Here is a 13045-nt window from a genome sequence, read left to right as displayed (position 1 = left end):
CTCAGATTTGAAATGAAGCATGACCACACTTGTGGCTTTACTTTAGTTGTGGTTATAAGATGTTGTACTTCATTCACATAATATTTATACATTTAAAAATATATTATTAATTTATTTATTTTTATGCTTGAACTTATATATCTCCATATTAATAACAGTCTGAGTCTAGAACTGTAAACTCTCAAGTGTTGGCTTTAGTGTTGTCAAAAGTGAAAGCACTGAAATTTTGAAAAAGTGACAAAACCAGCATTTCTGTGGTATTGGGAGTACCGGGTTCATTTGGTACTGCTGATAGGGCTGTGCCAGTATTTACGTAAATATGACACAAGTGAAGCACAAATCTTTGTTTACAAAATAAATAATAGATTAGCAATTAAATGTGACATCACCATGGAAACATTTGGATTCATGCCGCATGACTCCATACATGAGTCCATAAATTTAAGCTTTGTCAGCTTTGTATTCTGTTTTGTGAACCGCAATCTAGTCACCCGATTATCAAAGAATTTATTCCATTAGTTATTCCACTGAACATGGAATCTCTTGTTTCCTTTTCCAAACCTTCACTCATGCTGGGGATTATAAACGTTTCTTCTTTTGGTTTGAAATAGGCCTATAATATTTGCATTCTTTACTGTGGCAAAGTAGAAAAAAACACTGTTGGACAGAAACCTTTTTGCTTGCAAATTCTATTTAACACAGTTTGTACTTATTATTAGACAGCAAGAGAGATTTAACAAAAGACTAATGAAACCTGTGAAAGGATCGGTTGCTCAAACTGGTTTTGAGGTCAAGCTGGGAAATGCCACAGGCAAGGTTGAGACTCTTACTATAGAGCCTCAGCGCTGTAACTGCAACTGACATCCTGTGGGTTCCAAAACAATGAGGCAAAAAAAGGGAACCAGTGCCTCTAGCTAGTTAAAATAAGTCCAAACGGCAAACTGCCATCAAAAGATGTATTTTATGCTTTGCAGCAAAGACTTATCCCTGTCCAAATACCCACACTTGCAGTCTTGGCAGTTGACCACTTGTCTACTTACATGACGTATTTCATGTATTTGGCTCTAGTTTTCAAATAGGTGTAAAGACTGCAAGTGTGTGTAGAACTTTTGATTACCCGATGGGACACATTTATAGTCTTGCAAATTATTTTTATTATTTTCAATACTATGCATTTTAAAATACACTTCTAAATATCTGTTCAGAAGACACAATTTTAAAAATGTGAGCATTTGCAAATGTTGTACACAATGCTCATAGCCTACTCATCTTTGCATTAATAAAAAGTTCAATACTTTATATATTACTACCAAATTATATGTACTATATAATTAATTTCAATGACACCTCATGATTTCGGGGCATGTGAGTTCCCAAACATAATGCATGATGGGATATGCTTAGCCTTGAACACTCAGAAGCAGAAGCAGTAATGTGTAATGTTTCTTCCTGGCGCTCTCAAGTGGCCAAGACCACAAGTGTGGTTATTTGGACAAGGCATTAATATAGAACACCAGAAAGAAATGACCTAAGATGAATATGTCTAAAGAGCAACTGGAATCTGGGGATGTAAAGTTTGATTTCTATACTCAAATAAGGAAAGCCTGTACTAAGTGAAACACTCTGTAACCCATGCAAACTATAAAATGTAAAGATTGTAACAGAACATTGTGGTGAAGACTTCTTGCTTGATCCGTTTTTTTTTTTTTTTTTTTTAAATGCAGGTATTGTATTTGGCGTAAAACTCTGAGTAAATTATTTCTTCATATATATATATATATTATGAGTGAGCAGAAGATACTGTAGATGAACAGTAGTGCATATGCATGTAAAACTGTGCATGTTCCACACGTTGTTCATGTATGTTTATGTTCCTCTTTCATCCAGTGCTGTTTGGAAATCTTTTCATAGATGATCCACAGTAGCCCGTGTAAATGTAATACAGCAATAAAATAATCATGTAATAACTGTTAACTTAAAATTGGTATGCTTCTGAAGGAGAAAGCAGTAAAAGATAAATATTTAACAGACCTGTAATTAAACTCTACTCAAAATCCCAAAACCTCTAATAACCTCTAATAGAAATCTTACAGTGTTGGTGTAACACCAAACTTCTATGACTCACTGGACAGACGAAGAATTAATATTAACAAACTTCATCATCTTTGGCTCTGTGAGCCACCGGACATCATCATCTCAGTTTAGTTTAGCGTGAACTGTTATTTTATGTAAGAACATTTATGAAACTTCACATGCTCAGGGTAGAAAACAGCTTTTAAAAAAAAACGGCACATCGGTGTAATCCCACATTGTAAATGAAGTTAAAACACCCCAAAGAACAGTTTTTAACATAAACATCAACTAATATGTAGAAATATTGTTACCTTTGGGCTTTGGCTCTGACCAACCGGACAATCCTCACCTCAGTTTAGTTCAGCGTGATCTGACTGACTGAGAGGAAAGAGCGCGCCTAAAGCAGTGTTTCCAGATCTCGCGAGACAAATAAGCAAAAAGGCCTGTGAAAACAAGCCCAAAACAAGCGACTTTTTCTACGGACCCCCCCAACCCCCATTGTTTATTAAAACTAATTTTGATGTCACCTACAGTATTCTGTTTGAACCTGTGTATCTTTAAGACGCTATTTTAATCATCGCAGTTTCAGTGTTCGTTTACCTAAAAATGTCACTCAATGTATAGGAAATATGATTTATAGCATATGTCATTTAATTCAGTGATAGTGTGTAACCTATTGTACTTTCTACATTTGTAGGAAACAACACACATAAACACCGTACATTTATTGAACAATGATTGATTAGCCTATATGTATTTATTTATTGTAAACTTTATAATTAAGTGAAGTAAATATTTAGCTGGCAAGATATATGAGCGCATGTTTTATCCGCCGATCAGATGCGCGTCAAAGTTGTGTTCGTTACTATAGCAACAGTAGAATCCGGGTACAGTGTGTTTCAGAATCAATCATTGTAAAAAGAACTTTTATGTCGTGATCACGAGAAAAAAAATGCTGTCTCCTGTGTGTATGGGGAAAGGGGAGGACAGAGAGAACAGGCTAGACAAACTCCTACATTTAAATAACATATAGAAAATATCTGCTTGACAACTTATTATGGAGCTGGGGATCAAGCCCAAATAAGCAACTACACTTTAGAAACAAGCCCAAAAAAAACGCGACCCGCGACTACCAATATTTGTAAGCGACTTTACAGAAAAACAAGCCCAAAGTCGCTTATAATAAGCGGACTTGGCAACACTGGCCTAAAGTTAACCGTCTCTTAAAGGGCCAGTACACTTCATTACCAATCGTATATAAACTCCAAAACTATGCATACCAGTGTAACTAAATCAAAAAGACAGTAGCTACAATGAAATCAAACAATCTATTTAAAATAATAGAATCATTCATATATATATATATATATATATATATATATATATATATATATATATATATATCATATATATATATATATATATATATATATACACACACAGAACAATTGAGGATTTTGAGTGAAAATAATAATGCTGTTTTTACACTCGTTACACTGGCATATAGGTAGGGTTGCCAACCGTCCCGTATAATATGGAATCATACCGTATGAAGCGTTCCATATGAAAGGCATACGGAATGCAGTTTGTCCTGTATTCTCATGCATATGCTCTAAATTGAGACTTAATCATTTCATTGCGACAAATTTGCGAACATAGCCATTCGCAGAAAGCTTTAAAGCCTGGGATACACTGCATGATTTTTGGCTGTCCCAGACAAAAGATTGCCATCGTGAAACAATCGTGGAGATTTCTGTTATCGTGGCTCTTAATTGGTGGTTCTATGTTGTACAGTGAGAGAGGTTCAAAGACGGCCGTTTTCCTGGTCTTTTGACCAAAGATAGCCTATGATCATGTCAGAAATTCAGCATGATCAACGCCCAGCGTGTTTGGTGCTACAACCTACGTCTACTGACCAGCCAATAAAAATGCGACACAAAATCAACACGACATGGTACTAAAATTTAAAACTGCTTACCTCAAACTCTTTTCCCTTCTTCTTTCGCTGCTTCCTTTTTTTTCAGCACACATACAAACTACTACCAAAGTGTGATTCAACATGGCCTTTTGTTTACCACTAGCACATGCTGATGACGTTTTATTCTTCTACAGAAACCTGCATCGTAGCTCACGAGTCAATAGGTGTCATCATCGTACAGTCTACATGCATGTCGTACCCAAGTTTATTAGATCCATGTCACACGGTGTGATTTGTAATGATCTTATAGGATTGCTAAAATCGTGCTGTGTATCCCAGGCTTAAGACCAAACTCTGCCGGCTGGTCGCTCCTGCATCACAGTGAGCGGGTCTAGTGCTAACGGCAAATCCCTTTCACTAGTCTGTACAATTTTTTGTCATTCCGATTAAAATCATTTTGATTGAAAGATTTGGTGGACTGTTCACATGAGACTTTATCTAATTTCAATCAAAGTGTGCACATTATGTCCTTGCTGCCTTGTAATTCTGTCAACATGGAGCTCCATTATTTCTTATGTGCGCTATTTTTATGTAAAGTGTTGCTCTTAATCAAGCAACAGCATGAATTTGTAGCATAGCCTATTACTGCTGGAAAGCTACAAAGCTACTAAAGCTACTAAAAACAGTTCATGTGACTACAGATGGTTCAACCTTTATATTATAAAGTGACAAGAAAACTTTTTGTGTGCCAAAACTAACAAAATAGCAACTTTATTCAACAATATCTAGTGATGGGCGATTTCAAAACACTGCTTCATAAAGCTTTGAAGCTTTATGAATCATTTGTTTCGAATCAGTGGTTCAGAGTGCCAAAGTCACATGATTTCAGTAAACGAGGCTTCGTTACATCATAAGTGTTTTCAAACTTCAATAGTTCACGGGACTTTGGCAGTTTGATACGTGCTCTGAATCACTGATTCAAAACAAAAGATTCGTAAACCTTCAAAGCTTCATGAAGCAGTGTTTTGAAATCGTCCGTTGAATTCTTAGGATATAATGCACACCCGAGGTGGAAATGCGGCCATTCATGTGGCCATTACACCTCGGTTGTGCGTTATTTTCTAAGAATTCAAAGGACCAGAGTCAATTATTCTGCTTATACTATGGTTACCACACCTCAAGACACTGTTCCAGTATTTCAAGACATTTGTCCTTAAAACACTCTTGTGTGTGGAACTAATTTCTTAAGCATCTCATCCCAAGCCTCTGTTGCTAATTTTAAAATGTAATTTCAGATCTTGTAACGGAGGCTTGAGCCTTGATAGCAGAATTATACCATTGATACAGTTATTAACACAGTTAAGAGAGAGAGAGAATAAGCAGCATACAGTATGTGAATTAGCCTACCAGAGTATAGCCTATGCATCTCTCACGGCAGCAGTGTCTCTACTAATAGCAATTATCTCAAGAAGTGTACAGTTATTACCTCACTGGTGAGTCATGTATCTGACGTTGCTAAACTATTTTACTGATTAATTTATCAGAGCAGGGCTTACCAAATGATCTGTGCGAGTGTGTGTACTATACAGTACGTGTGTACGTTTGAAAGAGAGAGAGAGAGAGAGAGAGAGAGTATGCGCTTTCAGGACACACACACAAAAATATTTTGTTGCAAAAAACATGGAAATAATTTGTATAATAATCTTTTGCGGTTGTAGGCTGTAAGGACCTATTGAGATAACTGAAATCATTTGGCGAAGTGATATGGAACTGTAATGCGGTCAAGACCTGCTAGAACTACTTTACCCGTGTTTTTCCCTGAAAATAACTGCACATCTTAGAACGTTGGTCAACCAGTCAGATTTGAGCATTCAACAGCCCTGTATACATATATATATATATATATATATATATATATATATATATATATATATATATATATATATATATATATCATAGCTTCTGCACACGTCTATATAAAGCCATGTACACTCATGTTGAGAAATTGCTAGCAGGAAGTAGTTTTATTTTAGAAGTGTTGTTGCCGTGGAGATAAAACCACAACTAAACCACACTAAACTAACCATCTGAAACGTACAAATGAGCAAATGAAACCGATTGCGCATTCATTTGTATTTTTTTCTTGCGCAGGTACCCCGTGCTGCCACCGGCAAGATGCCGCACTGGGCCGTTGCCCATGTCGTCCAGGCCTAAATACGTTACTGACTGGTTTTGAGGAAAAAGTTAGGCTACTCAGCTTAGTACATCTGGCCACGTCCAGAAATTTTACAATTTTATGCACAAAATGAGCTCATTTCAAATTTGATGCCTGCTATGGGTCTCAAAATAGTTGGGACGGGGTGTGTTTACTATGGTGTAGCATCTCCTCTTCTTTTCAAAACAGTATGAAGACGCCTGGGCATCAAGGTAATGAGTTTCTGGGATTTGATGTTGGAACTTGGTCCCATTTTTGCCTGATATAGGTTTCCAGCTACTGAAGAGATTGTGGTCATCTTTGGCGTATTTTTCGTTTAATGATTCTATAGGTGATCTGGACTGCAGGCAGGCCAATTCAGCACCCAGACTCTTCTACGACGAAGCCATGCTGTTGAAATAGCTGCAGTATGTGGTTGCATTGTCCTGCTGAAATACACTGCCTTCCCTGAAATAGACACCATCTGGAAAACGTTTATATACCTTTCGGCATTCATAGTGCCTACCAAAACATGCAAGCTGCCCATACCGTATGCACTTATGCACTCTCATACCATCAGAGATGCTGGCTTTTGAACTGAATGCTGATAACATGCAGGAAGGTCTTCCTCCTCTTTAACCCGGAGGACATGGCATCCGTGATTTCCATCAAGAATGAACCATGTTCACATATGGCTTCTTTTCTGCATGATAGAGCTTTAGTTGGTGTAACCCACCTATAGGTAAATACACAACTCTAGGTTTGTAAGAGGTTCAGACATTGCAACACAAATGAATGGACAGATTCACTGTAACAGTTTCAATGTAACTTTAGTAAGAAAATTATATTGTACAAAGTCACAACAGAATGTAGTCGGCTTACAAATAAAAATGAAATAAAACCCCCTTTTTAAACTAATGTTGGTGTGTGTGTTTATCAGTGTATGTGTATCATGCACGACCAGTGCACGATCAGTCTTTCAAAAATGGTCAAAATCAAAAATGTCCTCCGATGTCTGTAAGACTCTTTGTTGGTAACAGTCCTACCACGTAATGTTCCTCACGGTTTGAAGTTCAAGTTCACATAGACTCTAGAAGATCCGGTTTGGGTGACTTGCCATCTAAGGTTTCACATCCCTCACGATCAACGAACAGAATCCTCTCGTTACTAAAGACCCGACCTGAATTTACAAAACAGGTGACCGTAAAACATTTGTTTAAACATTAACATCAATTAGGCCTAATGACAATCATTTCTATGAAGATAACTTATATATGTTACATATATGAACATTGTATATGAAAACATCAATTAAATACTGATGCATTTCAATGAATTGGTCCGATAAAATAATCAAACGACATCATCTTAACTGAAAACATTGTACTATAGATCCCACAGTACAAAAGAATAAGAAATAAAACACTCAATATGTATTATTTTCAATATACACTTGCAAAAACTAGAAAAAATATTTTGCAGCCTCATTTAGAACATCAGTCTGCATAAATGCATACTTAAATCCAAATATTACAAATAATGAACATTCTAGAGCTTCATATAGAACAAAAAAAACATTTCACTGAAATTAGAGTAGTTGTTATGATTTCGAATGATTATGATGCAATAGCGCATGTTGCGCAATAACATAGCACATGGTTTAGCCTCGTAGGCTAATCAGATCAAAATCACTTAATATGACAAAATAATTAACAAAACTCACCAAGATATGCAGGAAACCTGATTGATTAAACTGATGAACAATCAATGCCGCTCCACTGCGATCTCTCTACAATATATTTAACTTTTTTCTGATCAGCAGTAAAATGTGCTCTCACTCTTTCTATCAGACGTGATCTGTTTTTGTACATGGATCGGCACTGAGCTGATTCAACCAATGGACAATGCAGCAGGGTGGGACAAAGGCAATACAACATTTTGATTGGCTTAGAAAGGGAAAGAGAGAAATAAAAGTGTTTATTTTACTTCTTAAAAATATTTTGTAACTGGGTTACACCGGCATCTGCAGATGGCACGGCGGATTGTGTTTAACGACAGTGGTTTCTGGAAGTATTCCTGGGCCCATTTAGTAATGTCATTGACACAATCATGCCGATGATTTGATGCAGGGCCCGAAGACCATGGGCATCTAGTAAAGGTCTTCGGTCTTGTCCCTTACGCACAGATATTTATACATTTCTCTGAATCTTTTGATGATGTTATGCACTGTAGATGATGAGATTTGCAAAGCCTTTGCAATTTGATGATGAGGAACATTGTTTTCCACAACCTTTTTATGCACTCTTTCACAGATTGGACAGCTTATGCCCATCTTTACTTTTGAGAGATTCTGCCTCTCTAAGACATCCCTTTTATAGCTAATCATGTTACAGACCTGATAACAATAAACTTATTAAGTTGCTAGATGTTCTCCCAGGTGAATCTTTTCAAAATTTCTTGGTTTTTCAGTCATTTGTTGCCCCCCAACTTTTTTGAGACCTGTAGCAGGCATCAAATTTGAAATGAGCTCATTTTGTGGATAAAACTGTAAAAAAAATTCAGTTTAAACATTTGTTATATGTTCTATTGTGAATAAAATATTGGCTCATGTGATTTGAAAGTCTTTTAGATTTCATTTTATTCAAATTTAAAAAAATGTCCCAACTTTTCTGGAATTCGGGTTGTATTTGCAAAGTACTACAGAAAAAGGGAATATATTTAAAAGACAATAAAGTATACTTTTTTTCACTAGGGTTTACAACCCACAGCTTCACAATTAATAGAGACGGTATGACTAATTCACACACGCAATCGCTCTCATTATGTACTGGTATTGTGTGCTAATTTATCTTTATCTGATTTACAATGAGCAGAAATCTGTAAGAAATGTTAATAAACAAAGATACAATAACTGAAACACAGTAATTGTTCATTAATCGTAATTGAGGCAAAATGTTCAATTAATTGAGGTTTTGATTTTAGGTCATAATCGTCCAGCCCTAACTTAAGTGTGCATCTTCTCTCTGCTGTGGATCCTCTCATGCGTTTTCAGATGTGATGACCGATTGAATCTCTTGTCACAGTGTGAACACTTGTAAGGTTTTTCTCCAGTGTGGATCCTCTCATGTGTTTTCCGATTTGTTGACCGATTGAATCTCTTGTCACAGTGTGAACACTTGTAAGGTTTTTCTCCAGTGTGGACCCTCTCATGTGTTTTCAGAGATGATGAACGACTGAATTTCTTGTCACAGTGTGAACACTTGTAAGGTTTTTCTCCAGTGTGAATTCTCTGGTGTTTTGTTAATTCGCTCCCTGTAGTAAAAGTCTTCTCACACACAAAGCACACAAACTCTCACCAGTGTGTATTTTCTGATGTACTTTTAAATTTGCCAGATGTGAAAAACTCTTTCCACACACAGAACATGAATATGGTTTCTCCTTCATATGAACTGTCAGGTGTATCTTCAGGCTTGATGCCCTATTAAATGTTTTCCCACACTGATCACATGTGAACGGCTTCTCTCCAGTGTGAATCCTCATGTGAATCTTAAGACTTTGTTTGGCTATGAAATTGTTTCCACATTGTCTGCATACATACGGTTTCACTCCAGTGTGGATCCTCATGTGAACATCAAGATGTTGTTTGGTTGTGAAACTCTTTCCACACTGAGTGCATGTGAACGGTCTCTCTCCAGTGTGGATCCTCATGTGAACATCAAGATGTTGTTTGGTTGTGAAATTCTTTCCACACTTATCACATGTGAATGGCTTCTCTCCAGTGTGGATCCTCATGTGACTCTTAAGATCATATTTAATTGTGAAACTCTTTCCACACTGATCACATGTGAACAGCTTCTCTCCATTGTGAGTCTTCATGTGACGCTCAAGATATTTAGCTGTGAAACTCTTTCCACACTGAGTGCAGGTTGTAGATTTCTTGGCTCTTCTTTTCTTTAAAAACGTCTTTTTAGTCTTTGAGCGACTCAAAGGTTTTTCTCCAGGTTTGACATGATGTTTCTCCTCCACTTCACTCAGTTCTTCACTTTCCTCCTCCTCTTTAATCATATCTAAAATGTAAGAAAAAAATCCTTTATTTTCAGTACATCAAAATAATCCAAAGAAAGAAATATACATATACAGGTGCTGGTCATATAATTAGAATATCATGAAAAAGTTCATTTTTTTATTGTAAATTATTTTTAAAAATGAAACTTTCATATATTCTAGATTCCCTACATGTACAGTAAAACATTTCAAAAGTTTTTTTTTTTTTTTTTTTTAATTTTGATGATTAGAGCGTACATCTTATGAAAGTCCAAAATCCAGTATCTCAAAATATTAGAATATTTCCTAAGATCAATCAAAAAATGGATTTTCAAAACAGAAAAGTTCAAGTTCTTTAAAGTATGTTCATTTGTGCACTCAATACTTGTTCGGCAGCACATATTACAGCAAAAGACTTGCTCCTAGCACAAATTACAGCATCGTTGAAGTGTGGCATGGAAGTGATCAGCCTGTGGCACTGCTGAGGCACTATTGAGCCTTCAGATTATCTGTATATTGTTGGATCGACTGTTTCTCATCTTTCTCTTGAAAGGCCAATAAAACAGTAATAATCATGGTCAGCAAACCACTTGGAAGTGGTTTTTGCACTGTGGGCAGGTGCTAAAGTCCTGCTGGAAAAGGAAATCAGCATCTCCATAAAGCTTGTCAGCAGATGGAAGCATAAAGTGCTCCAAAATATCCTGGAAGATGGCTGCATTGACTTTGCACTTGATAAAACACAATGGACCAACACGAGCAGACGTCACGGCCCCCCAAATCATTACTGACTTCAGAAACTTCCCACTAGACTTTAAGCAGCTTGGATTTTGTGCCTCTCCAGTCTTTCCTTCAGACTCTGGGACCATGATTTCAACATGAAATGCAAAATTTACTTTTATCTGAAAAGAGGACTTTCGACCACTGTTCACTGTCCAGTTCTTTTTCTCCTTAGCCCAGGTAAGATGCTTCTGACGTTGTTTCTGTTTCAGAAGTGGCTTGGTAGTCCTTTTCCTGAAGATGTCTGAGTGTGGTGACTCTTGATGCGCTGACTCTGGCTTCATTCTACTCATTGTGAAGCTCTCCCAAGTGTTTGAATCGGCTTTACTTGACAGTATTCTCAAGCTTGTGGTCATCCCTGTTGCTTGTGCACCTTTGCCTACCCAATTTCTTCCTTCTAGTCAACTTTGCATTTAATATGCTTTGATATTTCACTCTGTAAACAGCCACCACATTCAGTAATGACCATCTGTGACTTACTCTCTTTGTGGAGGGTGTCAATGATTGTCTCCTGGACCATTGCCAAGTCAGCAGTCTTCCCCATTAGTGTGGTTTCAAAGAACAAGAGATACCCAGAATTTATACTGTAGGGATGGTCATTTAATGAAACTCAAATGTAAATATTCTAATATTTTGAGATACTGGATTTTGGACTTTCATTAGCTGTACGCTCTAATCAACAAATTAAAAAAAAAAAAATAAATAAATAAACTTTTGAAATGTTTTACTTTACATGTAGGGATTCTAATATAAATGAAAGTTTCATTTTTTAAAATAATTTACAATAAAAAAATGAACTTTTTCACAATATTCTAATTATATGACCAGCACCTGTATACATAAAAGTGAGCCCTGATGTAATAGCAGAAACTAGATAACTGCTATATAATCACTTTGATGCCTTTTTATAAATTAATGAATGTTAAGTAATGTCCCTGAAACTTTCTATGAATGAGGATCATTGATCTTCAATTATTATTTTGAAAACATTATAGACAAATATCATGTTTCTGTAGTGAGAACTTCAAGGTGGAGTAAGTAGATTTTGAAAAACACAGTTTGGAAGTTAGTCGGGTGACACCAACAACAATCTCGTAACCAATCAGCATTAGGGGGCGTGGCTATAACATAGAGGAGAGAGAATGAGTAAGAGGGAGATTTGAGGAAAAAAAACAATACAAAAGAGCTCAAACGAACATCACTAGAATCCTGCATTTATATTATAAAAGATTTCCAGCGCTGTGTAAAAAAATATTAAATTAATAAAATAATAAAAACTGGGTTGGGCTTTCTGGGATGGTCCTTAAATGGTTCAGGTCTTACTTAGAAGGGAGAGGTTATTATGTGAGTATCGGTGACCATAAGTCTGAGTGGACATCCATGACATGCGGAGTCCCTCAAGGTTCAATACTTGCACCCCTCCTGTTCAACCTATATATGCTGCCACTGAGCCAAATAATGAGAAAGAACCAAATTGCATATCACAGCTATGCAGATGATACCCAGATTTACCTAGCCCTATCACCTAACGACTACAGCCCCATTGACTCTCTGTGCCAATGCATTGATGAAGTTAAAAACTGGATGTGCCTAAACTTCCTTCAGTTAAACAAAGACAAAACTGAAGTCATTGCATTTGGAAACAAAGATGAAGTTCTCAAAGTGAACACATACCTTCACTCTAGGGGTCAAACAACTAAAAATCAAGTCAGGAATCTTGGTGTGATTTTGGAGTCAGACCTGAGTTTCAGTAGCCATGTAAAGACAATAACTAAATCAGCATCAACAACTAAATCATCTTTTATGTATCATCTTGTTATTCTAACTTTTAATGCATTTTAAATATTGCTTTCTGGTTGAAAGAGATGGGAGAATTAGGAAGAAAGCATTTGTGATTAGGTTAAAATTTGTTAATTTGGATAAGGGAAAAAACCATGGGGAAATTTGAGCTGTGGTGCATGATTAAGATATCTCTGGATTACAGTCAGGACACTTTCCAAAGGGGAAATTTGAACTGCGTTGCATAGATAAGCTATCTC

The 13045-nt window shown here is 36.5% G+C and overlaps 1 pseudogene; it reads right to left on the bottom strand.

The window, feature by feature from the left end:
* Window positions 1-9189: 9189 nt before the first annotated feature.
* LOC125265842 lies at window positions 9190-10205 on the bottom strand (annotated as a pseudogene).
* Between the last annotated feature and the right edge of the window lie 2840 nt (window positions 10206-13045).

Source organism: Megalobrama amblycephala, linkage group LG1, assembly GCF_018812025.1.
Source record: "Megalobrama amblycephala isolate DHTTF-2021 linkage group LG1, ASM1881202v1, whole genome shotgun sequence".
NCBI classification, from domain to species: Eukaryota; Metazoa; Chordata; class Actinopteri; order Cypriniformes; family Xenocyprididae; genus Megalobrama; species Megalobrama amblycephala.
Note: the sequence above shows the minus strand (reverse complement) of the source record. Positions and strands in the feature narration are given on the sequence as shown.